Here is an 8,174-nt window from a genome sequence, read left to right as displayed (position 1 = left end):
TTGGACGAACCTAACTAAGAGGAGAAGAAGGTGCTCGGTGGTTTCTCATCTCGGAAGATCGTTGCCCACACAACGTCCGAGGTTAGAAGAGGAATACGGTAGAAGATCAAGAGGTTTTTCTACAAGGTATAACTAGTAATTTTTCTTTCCACATCATGCTAGTTATTTATGGAAATAATACCAAATACAAGAGGCTTACGTTCTAGAATTTCGAATATGTTTTTCGATGTTGTGTTCTTTTGTATTTTCTTTTCCTTGTGATTTGATTGTTCTCTTTGGTTAACCTAAAGTTATTTTAGGAAATTAAATATTAGCTTTCTATAAAAGGTTTTGTCTAGTCGGTGGTGGTTGCTCCCATATCCAAGAAGGCCATGTGCCTCGCCACGTCAGTACTGGGAACCAATTATGGAAATTAATATTTAATGGAATTAATAACTTAAGGAGACTTGGGTCGAACGTGTTAAGTTCCGCAGGAGATTCAAGTCAAAACCTAAAAGAACAAATAGATTAAGTTTTGGATCAAACATGTTAAGTTCCGCAGGCGATCCAAAATTTAATTTAAAAGAACACATGGTAGCTAGGAAAAGGTTCAGACCTTTGTACAAAATTTTTGTACAGTGGAACCTATAGGTTATCCGAGTAGCAACCAACACCAACTACTGCCTTTACTGCATTATTACAGATAACTCCCAACTTTAGCTTCTAAAATTTATTTCTTTGTTTGTATTTAGCTCCTGCTTCTTTGTAATTTGAATCCCCACAAAACTACAGATTTCTTGCTTCAATTTCATCAATTCGCAGCTTCTGATTTTGTTATCTTTTCTCTTGTTCCTTATTCAGCCATTCAAATTCTTTGCTAGCAAAATATTAAGCTTGTAGAAATCATGGAAGAGCTCGGATACCATTTGTTTCTGCACCCAAAAGAGCTTAACTTGGCCCATTCTCTGATTAAACTGCTACTTTTGAATCTAGATACAAACTTGATACACAATCAGAATTCAACATTTTTGAAGTTTCATCCTTATTTCAGTCTCAAATTCAGCATTGCCATCACTCCACAGTAGCATTTCTGCATTCTTCATTAGCATACTTAAATATATGCACATGTTGAATAACTTGTGGAATTCTACTAAACATTAACCTTTCAATTTCTGCGCAACAATACCCTTTGGATTAAGTTTCAGAAAGCTGGAAAATCAAAATTCTTTTGGTTCCCCATTCCTTGAGCTTCTTCTCTTACAATCAACTCATGAGTAATTCCCCTTGTATAAGTGTAAATTCGTACAACATCTTAACACTTAGCTAACCAAGTCTCAGAATTTACCAACTCCTGCACCTTTAGTTTAAGCAATCAAACTTCTGAACCAACAAAATTGAAGAACAGAATCTTCAAATTCCTGTCTTAATTACTGCACATTGTACACATCAAGCTTCTATAGGAAACATTAAGTCATCCGAAACCTTCCAAACTTCTGATTTAATCCAATTCCCTCCCCCACACTTAAACCTTTGTCCATCTAGTCAAGCTAATTCATCAAGCAATTAATCCAAAATTCTCAATAAAATGGACCAAGCAAAGGTGATCAAAAGTTATAATGTTAGAAGAAAATGTTTTGCGAAAATTGTGGGAAAAATGAATTGGACTTTGAAATAGACAAAAGAAAAGAGTTCAATGATAATTATCCTTCTTTTCCATGCATCCATAGGCTATTGTGACTTTGAAAAGAAATAAGCAAGTTCTAGAGTTTCAATTGTTGTAAGTGCATGCCACACAAAAAAAAATAATGAGGTATAGGCTTAAGGTGGTCCTCTCTAGGTATATTGCAATCACGCTCAATTGATCAAAATAGAATCCTCCACCATATTAACCGATATCATGTAAGTAAAGCATCCACTCATGTCCCATGATCAAAGTTGATGATCAAATTAAAAAGACTTTTACCATCTTAAAAGTATCACTAGAAAAATTCATGGAGAATTTTATTCAAATGAAATGCTATGTATACTAACAAAATGTAAAGTATGAAAGTAAAATGCAAAATGTAAAGTATGAAACTAAAGAAATGTATTAAGAATTTATTAACAAAGCATGAATTAAAATGCAAAAGAAGGCAAAATTAGAACCAACCCCCCTTTCATTCCCGGTGGTTGATGAAGATTCAAAAGAAGAAGACACCCCGGTAGTGAAGTACTCATAGTTCTACTCAAATTCTTCTTATTAATCCTTTTTCCCTTGAAAATTCTTTCTGGAGGTCTGAGGCGGTTCAATTTAATCACCCACTCCGGAAGCTTATGTTCTCCTACACAATTAATAAAAGAAAACACCTCCCACACACATGTGGGATAAAAAAAATTAGGAGAATTTTAGTGTGGGTAGAAAATATATCAAGCAATGAATCACAACTAATAAAATCAACAATTGGTACCTCTATAAAATTCTCTGAAAAATTACACAAAATACTCACCTTGTCATTTTGAAAGGTACCTAAAAGTTCTAGAATGATGTTTATTACCTCCTCTTCATCAACTAATGGTTCAAACTTCAGTTCTGGTGAATGTACAACTTCATGTAGTGATTCTTGGGTGCTTGGCTCCATAGCACAAGTCCCTACACTTACATCTTCAATTCTTGGTGATTCTTGAGGTAATGCTTCTAGTAAGCATTCCCCTACACTTAAATCATCTTTTGCAACAATACCTGCATCACTCACATCATCTAAAGCAACATCATTAGTAGAATCAGAAATTTGAACAACTACATCATCATCACAAATAAAACTAGAAAATTCTTGTGAATAAATGGGAGTAGGGTCAGGCCTGACAGAATCACTACTTTCCATCTCTCCACTGGAGTTCTGTGCTTGTAACTAATTAATGGATGACGTAATCTGATCTAACTGACTCTTAATATTCTGTATCCTTGCAAATTGTTGCTCTTGATGCTCACTCATTTGTTGCATAATTCCATTGAATCTCCATATTGATTCTTCAATTTGTTCTTGTGCATCCTCATACTGATATTCAGGCGCATAAATCCCAGTCTGAGGCTGATCATAATAACTCTGACTCCAATCTCTAAAATACTGATAATATGGATCCATGGTAAAAAGAATTTCCTGTCTTACACTGAAACACTAGCAAATAAAATTAGAAGACTCAGGAACAAATAAAATCAAACAAATGGATATATAATCATGAAAGCAATTAAACAACAATTTTTTTTAAAGTTTTCCAAAATAAAGAACAATCCTAAAATTACTACAATGTTTCCCCGGCAACGACGCCAAAATTTGGTAACGAAGTTTGTCACACTCGTAAATCAAATTAACAATTTATTTCCACTGAACCCATTAATTTCACAATCATGTTGTAGTAACGAGCCCAGGATCGAACCTCGAGGAACCAACGGTAGGATGTAATCTAGGATTGTCATTTTATTCCTATTTTTAGGGTTTTTAACATGAAAATGGGGGGGGGTTAAACTTTGAATATAAATCTAACAAATGAAAAGCACAGCAAATAAGAAATTAATCTAATGCATAAATGAAATCTAACTAGGTGCCAACAATAAAACCATAACGCATTATCACTCTACGTTGTAATTAAATCATTAACACACTTAAACTAAGAATGAAGTACAAAACACAATTAAATCTAATCTTAAGCATAGAATAAAATAACAAGACATAGAATAAATTTGACCTAAAGCACCAATTAAAACCCTAACTTAAAACTACCCAACTAAACAATTAATCAAGCACAAATTAAACACAATTAAACTTCAACAAGGTAATGAAATGCTAAATTACTTGCATAAAAACTTAACAAACATAAAAATAAATCTATATCAAGCTACAAAACAGGAATAAAATGAAATTAACCCTAACCGAACCAACTCACAACCATTCTCTACAAGTTTCACACTCTTGTCGTCACACAAGAATGCCAAAGTCGAGAACACCCAACTCTGGACCTCAATGAAGAACCTCAGCTACGTCTCAGTTCAAGGAATGCTCAAGAACGCAGGCGGACCACCTCCGGTGAGCTAGAACAACCCTAAACCCAATCACCGGCCCGAAAATGCTAGAAATATGAAAATCTAGTCTCTGGATCTGGGATGAAGATGCGAATGATGGATTGTGGTCGGATGAAGCTTAGTAACGCTGGAGGACCACCGCCGAACGTTTTTGATGGGAATCAGAGCTCAGATTTGGAAGAACACCTCCAAATCTGAGGTGAACAAAGAGATGCTGGGAGAAGAATAACACCGGAGAGAACATCCTCCGATGATTCCAGATGATCGGGATGGGCTGTCGTGAAGCTCTACAATGAAGTTGAAGCTCGAGAGGTTGATTGGAGAAGGAATCGGGGCCGAAATCCGGAAGAAGTCGCACGCCGGGACGAAGCTGCACGCTGTGGAGCATCGACACTGGAAAACACTGTAGCTTCTCCGTTTTGAATCAGATCCAGATCCAGATCTGAACGGACGACTGGGATGCTTCAAAGCTAAATCAACGATGAAAGTTTGCCTAAAATCCGATCTGGAGGTACTGATCTTGATTTAGGGTCTGGATCTACTCTCCCTTAGGTCGGATCGACCAGATCTTCACTGGATGATTCAGATCTGTCTAATCTTTGATGAACGGTCCAGATTAATTCGGGCTTGATCAATGGCTGTATGAACTCAGATCTGTATCAAAACCTCTGGATCTTCATCTATGACTGAGATCTCCTCCTCATTAGGTTGGATGGGCCAGATCTTCAATGGAGGACTCAGATCTGCTTGATTGTAGATGAACGGTCCAAATAACTCCAAGGTTTGATCGTCTCGTTTAAACTCCGATCCGAGCCTAATTTCGGTTCGAATAGATCCAAATCCAAGATCCTTTGATGCTTACAAAATAAGAATCAAATATTAGCATCAAATAACACAAAAATATAAAAATTTACAATTAAGTCCAAGAATAAGACAATACACAAAAATGTGACGTAACCTTGATTTAAACCTATGAACATAGCATCAAACCATGCATAAATGAATCCAAATAATACAATAAAATCATGGTTATCACTGACTCCACATAAACTCCGAGCTGACATAGACTCAGGTGAACCTGCAGCAAAACCGAGCCGGGAGGGGATCCCGGCGACGACCCTCTGACGCTCAAGTCAGGCGAGAAGAAATCGAAACAGCATAACGAGGTCAAGAGCTACAGTAGATGAGAATCCATACCTCCGTCGAAGGTTGAGGGCCCTTATATAGGGCTCCCAGGAGGCGCGTGCACGCTCTTCGAGGCGTGCACACTTCTCAAAGCATACCTAGAAATGATCGTGTCAGAAAAGTGCGTCTGACGCCATACCTCAACCATCCGAGCATATCTCTGACGTGGCAGTGGAAACTTCCACCGTATGATTCTCTGTTCGGTCCGGCCGTCAACCATGCTGTTCGTCGACGACACATGTCTCGAGAAGGATATCACCGGCTGTCCCCTTTGTCCTCTTCTGCTCCTTTTGTCTGTTACTAGCATGACCGGGAAACCTACTGCCGTCCGGGAAGGGGCGTGTATTGGTCCTAGCGGGAAGGCCGCTCAGCCACATACTCGGACGGTAGTGTCTTCGTTGATTCACAACTCGTCCAAACGAACAGGCTGCCCGACGCCTCAACTTTCCTAGGCGGACTCATGAGCATCGGAAACCCGATCCGCGGCCGAGCTGTTTTTGCGCCGCATCGGGCGCGGTCATGGCCGATCAGCCAGGTGGCCTTCCGATCGGTCACACCTTTAGGTTGACTATCTTGACTTTGACCTTCACATGTCATTGACCTCTATCCCACACGAGACTCCACTCTTACTACCGGATCAATTGATAATGTAGTATTCGATACATACAAACCAGAATTTTATAATCCTTCTCGTGTTTTTCTGTTACTATGGTTGCTGGACATATACTAATAATTACATCAAATCAGAACTTAAGCCACCGATGAAAGTCAGGTTTGACTCGAGGGGCGTTTGAATGATGATAATGGCTAACTATGCTCCAAAGTTGACTAAACCTGCAGCAGGAGCAGAAATAAAAGTGTATGGAACAGTTCTGCCTGTGATAATTTGTTCACTTGCAAGAAATTACATGCACTAGTTTGGGTCTGAACTAGAACTAGTCTACACCATAAGCCAACCTCCATTTGCTGGGAAACTTTCTGACATGGCTCAGTTGTAGTGGCTGTTTTGGTTCGGCATCCCAATATGGATCTAACTCCCAGTCCTTCGGAACCCAATGCAAAGAGGAAGAACCTGAGGTTACACAAGGTATATATGGATAAACATCTATATATAACCTCTGAAGAAACACTGCTTATGATAGATGTTTATCTTCGATTTTTAAGTCCTAAAGCCTCAATTCTGAGGATCCCTGTTTCTTTGTGAATGTGACATGGGTAAGACATTACCATCCATAATGCAATCACTAGAGCATCCACATTCTTATTAATTTGTCAAATGGAGCTTGTGATTAGTAGTCATATTGGAACCAGGGTTGACATTGCTTGTATCACTTGCATAAAATTTCTTAGCATTTTGTTCCTTTTTTATCATCACGAATTCCTCTGACTTTCTCTGTATACTTTCTTCAGTAAAATCTAACCTCTTTAAAGAATTATTAATTACACACCCGTGCACAGTCTTTGCCACCTTACTATCTTTGGGATGATGGTCATTGGTATAACTAATCTCGTGATCATCAATGCCTCCATTTAAATCATCATTACTTGACCATGGACTGTTTGATTCAGTTAGTTCCCCACTTACAGGCTTTGAGCGTCTAGGGCGAGATTCACCCCCGATGAATGGGAGTAGCTACTATGTTTGGCACTATTTCCATTGGAAGTTTCAAGTTTATCAACTCCTATTGTTTTCCTATTCTTTTGAGATATATCCATCTGTCTCTCAAAATGACTCACTTTTCTTTTAACAAAATAGTAGCCATCTGCGTCTTCTCCTGTATCATTTAATTTGTCTTGCGAGTGAAATTTCCTCAAAGCTCTAGAATTACCATTACCATTGTTGTTGATCCTGTCCGAGTGATGAGTAGATGGATGCTGGGAAAGTGGCGTCCTCCGCTGGCTCCAGCTGGTGCTGTGGATCTTCGCCGCTACCTGCAAAGCAGCCGAGCCGGGAGGAGTTTCCCGACGACAGCCCTCCGACGCTCAAGTCAGGCAAGAGGCAAGCAAAGAAATGACGTTGAGAATCAGAGATTGCATACCTCCTGTGAAGTCTGGGGGGCTCTCATATATAGAGCTCTAGGGTGGCGTATGCACTCCCATCGAGGCGTACACGTGTTCCTTACCTTACCCCAGTATGAGCTTGCTAGAAGAGTATGCCTGACACCAAACTGCTATAGTCTGAGCCTCTCTTTGATGGGACGACAGAACCTTCCGTAGTAGGATTCTACGTTATGGCCTGATCGTTGAACATACCTGTTGTCAGTGACAGGTGTTTATGAGGATGCTCCCACTGTTCCCTTTGTCGTCTGGTCTCCTTTCTCCGTGCCGAATGTCTAGCTGTTCAGCCAGTACATTACTCCCGACCGGACGTAGGTATTGGTCCGACCGGGAAGATTCCCTGTCGAGTGCTCGGACGAGCTTGTCCCGCCCATCCTTACTGCTTTATGCCTCGGCCGAACGGACTACCCGCTCGGCCCAGCTACCCTTTTCACCTTGAGCGTCGGAAACCTGACTCCTTGCCGGGTTGTTACTGATTTCGTTCGGGCCCGCTCGGCCGGTCGGTCAACCCTACTCCTATCCGATCGGCCAGACCTTAGGTTGACCATTTTGACTTTTGACCTCCACGTGTCGTTGACTTCCCTCCAGAGTGGGTCCCCCACCCTTACTGCCGGATCACTTGCCTCTCCTTCAAGTCTAGTCGAAGGAGGCGATTAGTCCGACTGACTGGACCGACAGTAGCGCCGAGCGGCGTATCCATGAAACCATCTTCCGCTCGGCCTGTGTGGGGGTAGCTATAGCTTCAGTCCACGCCACTATTCCTCGGATCTCCTCTGAATTTGCGCCAATCTCCATCATTAAGGCCTAGCACGCGCTCATTAAATGCACTCCAGTGGTTGCATGCCACGTGGCGCCGCTGCCATCGTACGGCGGTGGCATGGTGTACGATGAGATC

The sequence above is a fragment of the Zingiber officinale genome, chromosome 6B (assembly GCF_018446385.1).
Source record: "Zingiber officinale cultivar Zhangliang chromosome 6B, Zo_v1.1, whole genome shotgun sequence".
NCBI classification, from domain to species: domain Eukaryota; kingdom Viridiplantae; phylum Streptophyta; class Magnoliopsida; order Zingiberales; family Zingiberaceae; genus Zingiber; species Zingiber officinale.
The sequence above is the reverse complement of the archived record's forward strand: the minus strand, read 5'-3'. Positions refer to the sequence as shown.